At 51.5% G+C, this 8987-nt stretch overlaps 2 non-coding genes across 2 annotated transcripts; one reads left to right on the top strand and one right to left on the bottom strand.

Moving 5' to 3' along the window:
• Nucleotides 1–1158: 1158 nt before the first annotated feature.
• TRNAP-UGG (transfer RNA proline (anticodon UGG)) lies at nt 1159–1230 on the bottom strand. The gene has a single exon. It is a non-coding gene; the product is annotated as a tRNA-Pro (tRNA).
• Nucleotides 1231–8532: 7302 nt separating this feature from the next.
• Nucleotides 8533–8604, top strand: TRNAP-UGG (transfer RNA proline (anticodon UGG)). The gene has a single exon. It is a non-coding gene; the product is annotated as a tRNA-Pro (tRNA).
• The last annotated feature ends 383 nt before the right edge of the window (nt 8605–8987 follow it).

Raw genomic sequence — 8987 nt, 5'->3', positions numbered from 1 at the left:
GCAGGCAATATTCACCAGGCTGGGGCAGAGCTGCCAGGAGCCCCAGAAAGGCCCCAAGCCCAGGAGCAGCACAGCCCTACCAGAGAGGAAACTGCAGAAGTGACCAATGCAGCAGCAGAAAAGGCCCCAGTTCCTGAGCTGCAGGCACTGGCCAGAGCCCCTGAAAGCAAGACCTGAGTGAGCCAGGCTAACAGCAGCCCCACTGCCATGGGTCAGAAGGTGGCGCCGATACGAGCATGCAGTGACGCCCGCCCCCAAAGGCTCATGTCGTAGTTAACCTTGGGGCTACCAGAGAGGCTACAGTCCTGGTCTGCAAGATGAGGGGTTTCTCACCTGGGACAGCTGCCTGCCATGTCCCCTGCTGCTCTGCTTGGCCTCAAAAAAGAACCAAACCCAAGAACCAACCAGAGCAACAAAACACGTGCAGAGACTGGAACAACTCAGAGTCCTGAGCGTGAACTAAACCAGACGGTGACTGTGGCAGGACATCCCCCCAGCACAGGCTTGTGAAGGAATCACTGCCCAGGCTGCACCTGGAGGAAATGACGAGGAGCACAGAGCGATTGCCAGCGGGAGCAGATGGGGCTGTAAAGGCAGGATGGATGCTAGTAACACAGAGGCTGCTGGGAAATGGCCACCACTTGAAAGGCTGAGGGTTCATAGACAGGAGAGCCAAATGAAGGGGGAGTTGTAGGAAGCAATGCAGGGGAGGAGCAGTGGGAGCTGGGAGGGAAAAGCCAAGAAGTACTTGGAGTAGGGTCCCTGCTGGGCTGGAACCAGAGGGAGAGTGGGCCTGGGTTCCCCCAACAGCCCCTGCTGGTGTAGCATAGATTGGGCCTGTGGCAGGGAACAAGTGTACTGCCTGGGTCACTGTAGGAGTGACAGAGAATTGAAGGGCCTTTTGCTCAGAAGATGGGAAATGCCAAGTTATCCAAAACACAGCTGAGTTGCAAGATGTGCATTGGTGGTTTCTGCCAGCAAGACGCGCTGCCACAGTGAAGAGAAGGGGTGTAGTCACTGGCAGGGGCCTCATCCTGGCAGAGTTAATGCCTGGGCTGAGCCATCCAGTTCCATTCAACTACTTCTACACACTGAGCAAATGAACTGAGGAAGAATAAGTGCAAGGCCACCAGCTGCCCAGGGAGAGCATGAGGAAAAGGGCTTGTCTGGGATTTGAACCCTGGACCTCTCCCACCCAAAGGGAGAATCATACCCCTAGACCAACAAGCCCCCTTTTGAGAGAAAACCTGGAATATGCTCCAGGACCAGGTTTGAACAAACAGCCAGTGCCCTGAGAAGTTCTGCATCAAACTTCTGATTTCCAAGGTCATTTCCAAGGTGTCTTCACAGGTCTAAATGAAGAAACTAACTTCACATTCTGAACAGGTCACAAACCACTCTGAATGGGAGAAAAATGTTGGGAACAACACAAAGTCAAGGAGAGCAGCAAACACACTCTTTGGGGGCAGCATCAGGGAGTTCAACTCAAGACTTTTTGCTCTCTGAGCAACACTCGGCCTTGCAAAGCAAACCCAGCTGTGGAGGAAGAACAATCATCACTTCTCACACCCACTGCACCTGACCTCACCTCCCAAACCTTCCCCACACTCCCTCCTGCCTCGAGTGAGACTCACACACTCTGAGCTGGATGGACTGGTGATGCTGGGCTTAGTCCTTCATGGCCCCTTGACCTGCCTGGTCTGTGTGACTCAACCCAGCACAAGCTGAGCTCACCCTGGTGCCTTACAGGATCCAAACACCAGCAAAGCTGGGCAGGCCCACGTGTTGGGGCTGGCAGGGAGTCAGGTGTGGGTTCTTGGTATCCTCTGTGCTGCTGGGCCTGGGCCTGGGCCCTCACAGATTTGCTGAGCTCGATGTGATGGTGCTGTACATGCAACAGGGATGGTTTTGTGAACTGCAAAAGTCTGCAGCTTGCTCGTGTTTTGGCAGATGATCATTCAGAGTCTTTCAAATGTGTCATATTCAGCCGCATGGTGTCTGCACACTTTGTAAATGTGTGTGCAGAGAGGATGTCAGTTACCCTGTGAATTCACTGCGCCTATTTCGATGTGGTTCCCTCGCTGTGCCTATTTCGATGTTGAACATCGACGTTGCCAGCCCTGGAGGACGTGTAGACGTTATTCATCGAAATAGCCTATTTCGATGTCGCCACATCGAAATAGGCTACTTCGATGTAGGCTTCACGTGTAGACGTAGCCCGGGTGTGTCTGTTATAAGAGCTGTTTCATCCATAGGTTTCCATCCCTGGCTGCTCAGGCTAACAGCCACCAAGACAGCTCTCCTCCAGGAACTTTTCATTCTTTTATGTGCCTGGCGAGAATTGTGCCCCTCACAATTTGTACTGTCTCTGCTTCTACCAAATCGGAGAACAAGAACAGCCATGTGCTACCAAAGGCCAAGACGTCAGTACAAGCTGGGAGAGAGCTGCTGTATTGGCTGAGACAATCAATATCAAGGCAGGAAAGAAACTGCCTAGGATGGGATGTGAACCCATGACACAGGGAAGAGGGGTGGAAGCCTTCTTACTATCTACCAGAGGTAGCAGTCACTACACCAATACACCTCACATTCTGCTACCCAGCAGCTGGAGTCAAGCATGTATAAGTGTGTTGCACAAAGTCCAGGTCTCCTCAGGGTCTCTCACAACTCCTGAGATGGAAACACAGGTAATAGCAGGAAATTCTATGATATAAATCACTGATAGCAACTCCAGTTCCCAATTTCCTCTCCTCCAGCCCAAAGGCAGCACTCTGGCGTAAACCACCCCCCAGCCCTTATGAGTTAGCCTCACTGTCCGTTAACCCCTTCCCCTCGGTCCCAAGTGGCTCCAGTTCCCCAGCGGGGGCTGCCCTGCAGAAGGGTTTAGTACCTCACAGGAAGTGCCCCACACCAGCTCTCCTTTGACACTGGAGAGTTTGCCTCTGTTCCCGCACTGAGAGATCCGTTATTTCCTTCCAGCCTCTCCTGCGCCAGGAAGGCTTCACGGGCTGAATGACGAGTGTGTCAGGAAAGTGCCAATCACATTAGCCAGTGATTCAATTTAAATGTAAGACTGAATTTCCCGCCCTTGTGCTCCTGGGCAGCCTCCTCTGTGGGCAGCACCATGTGAGCGCGGTGAGCCCAGGGTCCGTCACAGACCACACAGATGGGGCTTTGATCCTCTTCACAGAACAGTTTCAGAGCCTCCTGATGCTCCCCACACACCCCGTCCCCTCCGGCTCCCTTCACTGCCAGCAAACGCAGCCCTCTGAGCAGTTCCACTACGTTTGCAGCTGCCTGTTGGGCCGCAGGTGTCTCTGCCACACAGTCTCTCTGCACTGAGGGCAGGAGGTGGCTGGATCAGCCCCACCCCCAGCACTGGCTGAGGCAGGCTGGGCAGAAGTTGTACCCACGCTCTGTAATCACGGGGTCCTTGAAATGCTCCAGACAGATGGGACACGTCACTTCCTCCTGGAGACTTTTCATAGGGCTCACTGCAGCCGTGGCTCCCTCTGGGCTGGGGAACAGGGCTAGTTTCAGCTTCCTCAGTTCAGACTAGGCCCGGCCTGCAGCAAATACTGGGCATTCCCCTTCCCGGAACTGACTCGGCTCTTGGCTGGAGTGGGCAGAGCCAGCTGGTGTCATTGCAGCCCTGGGGGCTTTGGGGAAAAGCCGACCATACTTGGGCGCCCAGCCTGCAATCTGCCACTTGTGCTGCTGTGGCAGGTCACTGGGGCTGCACCTGGACCCCAGAATCCCCCACTCCTGATAAGCTGCCAGAACTGGGTGTGTCTAAGGGGTGATATTCGGCCCTAGGCAGAATTCAGTGAATTTAATACATAGTTCTGACAGAATTAATATTTACAGTATTTTACATTTATCTCCTGACACGCTCCCAGCTGCAAAGGTTTTATCCATTTCAATGGGCAGAGCCGTGGGAAGCTCTGCATGGTAGGAGGTGAAACAATACGGTGCTCAGACAGTAATTACTGAACGGCAGCAGACACCCATTCCAAACTCCAAACCTTGTAACCGTTAAAACCAAAACTGTCAAGAGCAGATCTGGAACCCTCAGAACTCCACAGCCTGAAATCCAACTCTGCCAAGGGCTCCCGTCGCCTCATCCCTCTGGGCCCTGTCTGTGCCCTTCAGTAATTCCAAACTGGAATTTCAGTTTCTGGAGTGAAATGGATATTTACTGGCATCTATTGATCACAGAATCATAGAGTGCTAGGACAGGAAGGGACCTTGAGAGGTCATTGAGTCCAGCCCCCTGCCCTCATGGCAGGACCAATCACTGTCCTAGACCATCCCTGATACACATCTACCTAACATGTTCTTAAATATCTCCAGAGATGGGGATTACACAACCTCCCGAGGCAATTTATTCCAGTGTCTGACCACCCTGACAGTAAGGAACTTTTTCCTAATGTCCAACCTACACCTCCCTCGCTGCAGTTTAAGCCCATTGCCTCTTGTTCTATCCTCAGAGGTTAACAAGTACAAGTTTTCTACCTCCTCCTTATAACATCCTTTTAGATACCTGAAAACCGCTATCATGTCTCCCCTTAATCTTCTTTTTTCCAAAGTAAACAAGCCCAATTCTTTCAGCCTTTCTTCATAGCTCATGTTCTCTAGACCTTTGGTCATTCTTGTTGGTCTTTTCTTGAGCCTTTCCAATTTCTCCACATCTTTCTTGAACTGCGGTGCCCAGAACTGGACACAATACTTGAGCTGAGGCCTAACCAGCGCAGAGGAGAGCGGAAGAATGACTTCTCGTGTCTTGTTCACAACACGCCTGTTTATGCATCCCAGAATCATGTTTGCTTTTTTTGCAACAGCATCACACTGTTGACTCATATTAAGCTTGTGGCCCACTAGAACCCCTAGATCCCTTTCTGCTGTAGTCATTCCTAGACAGTCTCCCCCATTTTGTATGTGTGAAACTGATTGTTCCTTCCCAAGTGGAGCACTTTGCATTTGTCCTTATTAAACTTCATCCTGTTTACCTCAGCCCATTTCTCCAATTTATCCAGATCATTTTGAATTATGACCCTATCCTCCAAAGCAGCTGCAACCCCTCCCAGCTTGGTATCATCTGCAAACATAATAAGTGTACTTTCTATGCCAATATGTAAATCGTTGATGAAGATATTGAACAGAACCGGTCCTAGAACAGATCCCTACAGAACCCCACTTGTTATACTTTTCCAGCAGGATTAAGAACCATTAAGAACTACTCTCTGAGTATGGTTATCCAGCCAGTTATGCACTCATCTTATAGAAGCCTCATCTAAATTGTATTTGCAGAGTTTTTTTACTGGAATATCATGTGAGACAGTATCAAATGCTTTACTAAAGTCTAGGTAAACCACATCTACCACTTCTCCCCTATCCGCAGGGCTCGTTATCTTATCAAAGAAAGCGATCAGATTGCTTTGACATGATTTGTTCTTTACAAATCCATGTTGGCTGTTTCGTATCACCTTACCACCTTCCAAGTGCTTGCAGATGATTTCTTTAATTACCTGCTCCATTATCTTTCCTGGTACCGAAGGTAAGCTGGCTGGCCTGTTGTTTCCTGGGTTATTCTTTTTCCCCTTTTGATAGATGGGCACTATATTTTCCCTTTTCCAGTCTTCTGGAATCTCTCCCTTCTCCTATGATTTTCCAAAATGATAGCTAAAGGCTCAGATACCTCCTCTATCAGCTCCTTGAGTATTCTAGGATGCATTTCGTCAGGCCCTGGCGACTTGCAGACATCTCATTTTTTGCAGTGATTTTTAACTTGTTCTTTTTATATTTCAACTTCTAACCCTACCCCTTTCCCACTAGCATTCACTATGTTAGGCAATCCTTCCTCAGACTTGTCAGTGAAGACCGAAACACAGAAGTCATCCACCCTAAGACTCTGGAAGAACAAAGGAACATAAAAAATAATCTGTCTGTCTGTCTGTCTCTTGAAAATCTTAGGCCCTGCATGGATCAATCTCATTTTTGAATAGTTTTCCTAAATTCTGGGGTCTCAGACGTGTGTCACTGTGCTGTGAAGGGCACAACCCCAGCTGGGTACATAAAAGAATGAGCTAAGTCCCCGGAGGAGAGGTGCATTGATGGCTCTTAGCCAGGACTGTCAGTGAGGAGACCCCATATGCTGGGTGCCCCTGGCATCTGAATGCCAGAGGAGAGGATGTGCTGTATAGCACACAGGGCTCTGAGGTGCAATGGAAAACAAGTTAGACTGCTAAGCTGCCCTGGCTGTGTGGAGTTAAGGTCAGTCGTTCAAAGGCTGTGGGTTGAAATGCCACCAGAGTCACTGTAATGCGCATGGCCTGTTGGGAGGGCTGGGGAAGAGGGAAGGGCAGGTCCTTCACACAGCAGGGATCTGCTCTCCAGAGACCTCAGCTCTGTCCACTCCCTCACTGGTGCTGCCACAGTTGCCACATGTTTAGGTTGTTATTTCCGCCAGTCACTCTGCTGTCAGGAAACTCCTCCATGGGGCAGCTGCCTCATTCACCAGCATGTCACAACTCAGGGGACAGCTCCTGCTATGGGGAATCTCCTCCATGGGACAGCTGCACCTTTACCCAACATGACAGCCCCACTTCCAGGGACCCCTGCCATGGGGTGGCTGCTGCATTCCCTGGCCCCCCTCCTGGGAGGTTTCACAGCCCCTATTCTCAGCACACACCCCCACTAGGGGGCTGTGGATCCCCCATTCTCTGCTCCCCTTCATCTTGCTGTGGCACCTCTATCTCTGGGCATCATCATGAGGCAGCAGCCCCCCATCACGGAAAGGCCCTGACACATGAGAGCAGCTCCCCTATCGCCAGAGACTGGTGTCTGGTGTTTGCCATAGGGCGATGTGGTCACTCTCTGGAGTTCCCTTTCTACATTGTCCCAGTTTCCCTCTACTCCGTCTCCGGGGAGTCCAAACTGCCCAACCTTAGATGGAACCACTTCTCCAGTGTGACACCAACTTCCGCACACTAAGACCTTTTATCCCTCCCAAGGCCAGTTCCCTAAGTGCCAGGTTGCAACCCTCACACACCAGGGAGTAAACACCTGCTCTGATGAAAGGCTTCAAGTCCCAGCACGGCCACTTTGGGGCTCACCAGAGACGTCTTCCACCCACTTCCCAAAGATCTCAGTTCAGCTCCAGTCTTGTCACTGACGTGTCTTTATTTGTCACCTCTCACACTGCCAGTGTTCCCCAATCGGTGTTCCCCAAAGTGACAGTCAGGGTTCCCCGGTCGGGGTCAACAACCTGTGGCTCCAGAGCTGCACGGGGCTTAACGCATCATTTGCAGGTCTGGATGCTGCCACTGCTGACTCCTCTGCCACTGCTGGAAGGGGAGTCAGGCAGGTTCTGTGTTGTCCTACATCGGGCCCTCTGGACTAGAGTCGGAGGAGCAGAGGTACATTCAAGCCTCAGATTGGGTGAGGTATTTGGGAGGGTTTCGGGCTGAGAGGGATTAATCCTGGGGATGAGGAGGGCAGATTTGGGCTGAGAGAGATTAAGCATGGGGATGGTGGTGCAGATTTGGGGCTGAGAGTGGTTAAGCCTGGGGATGAGGGTGGCAGATTTGGTCGGATAGGCGCTAAGCCCGTGGATGCGGGGGGCAGATTTGGGGTTAAAGGGTTATTTGGGATTCTGTGAAATTCTTTCAAGTTTGAAAGGGTTCTGTGGCAAGTAAAATTGGGAAACACTGACCCAGGCAATCACACACAGCCGGTGTCCTCCGCCTCCCCCGCCAGCCCCCCTGTGCTCAACAAGGGAGCGCAGCTCATCCCTTCCAGGGTGGGGGTCTCAGCTGACTGCAGGGAGAAAAAGTGGGTCCTGATGTCGAAAGTTTGCTCCTGCCTGATGTAAACCATCAGAACAGCCCTTATGGGTCACAGAAAAGGATCAGAAAGGCAAGTGGCCTGATAGTGGCCAAAGCCAAGTGCAGGAAAACCCAACACCCGGGCAATCGTGGGAGTGGAACGTAGGGTCTCCTCTTTACAAGGCACCTGCTTTAACCAGCTAATTCATAGAGCCCGTCATCATCAACAACAGCCATGAGCTCAGCGCCCATTGCTGCCCGACACCTCCCTCACGATTTCCTTCCATCTTTCCCTGTCCAGTGTGGAGTGGCTCAGTTTGCGTAACTACCTCTGCACCCATCCACTATGTCATCTCCCCAGTCTCTGTGGGCTCTGCCTCTCCTACAGAAACAGTATGATACTGCAGATACCAGGGGCGTGATTGCTGGTTCATCGTTCATTCTGCAGATCCACCCAAACAGCTGTAACTTCCGTTGTGTAACCTCCTGGAGCAGGGTCTCTTGGGGGTATCTTCCTGTATAATTCCTGGATAGGTCCCCATGTGTTTCTCCCACACGGTCTTGTTTGTGAACTGTCCAGAGTGTGAAGTTGGTTTCTTGCTTCAGGACTGTGAAGAGACCTTGGAAAGGTGAATTTGGAAGCAGCACTTAGCTGAGCACTGGCTGTTTGTTCAAACCTGTTTCTGGAGAAGGCTTTGTCAAGGGTGGCTTGTTGGTCTAGGGGTATGATTCTCCCTTTGGGTGGGAGAGGGCCTGGGTTCAAGTCCCCGACAAGCCCATCTTCTGCCTTTCTCTGATAACTCCCCTCTGTAGCTGGGGTCCCAAATCCTCAGCTGTGTCTTTCTTCTTCCTTTGCTGAGTGCAATGGAACAGCCACTTGCCGCTGGATGGCTCAGCTCTGTGAAGATGAGACTCTGCCAGTGACGACACCCTTCATGCCAGAGGTCACTTTCACAGCGCTGAGCAGAGGCACAAACAGGGCACATCTCCACAACTCCCTCTCTGGGGAAGGGGCAGGACAATGAGGGATTTTGGCAGATGCTAATGAGGTGCTGACATGAATATGCAGAGACTCATTAGCATAATGAAGGACATGCAGTTTGTGAAAGTGCCGCTTTGGACGTGCAGGCTGCACACGCAGATTGGGGCCCCCAGGCTCCC

This window comes from Carettochelys insculpta, chromosome 7 (genome assembly GCF_033958435.1).
Source record: "Carettochelys insculpta isolate YL-2023 chromosome 7, ASM3395843v1, whole genome shotgun sequence".
In the NCBI taxonomy this organism is placed as follows: Eukaryota; Metazoa; Chordata; order Testudines; family Carettochelyidae; genus Carettochelys; species Carettochelys insculpta.
The sequence above is the reverse complement of the archived record's forward strand: the minus strand, read 5'-3'. Positions and strand labels throughout refer to the sequence as shown.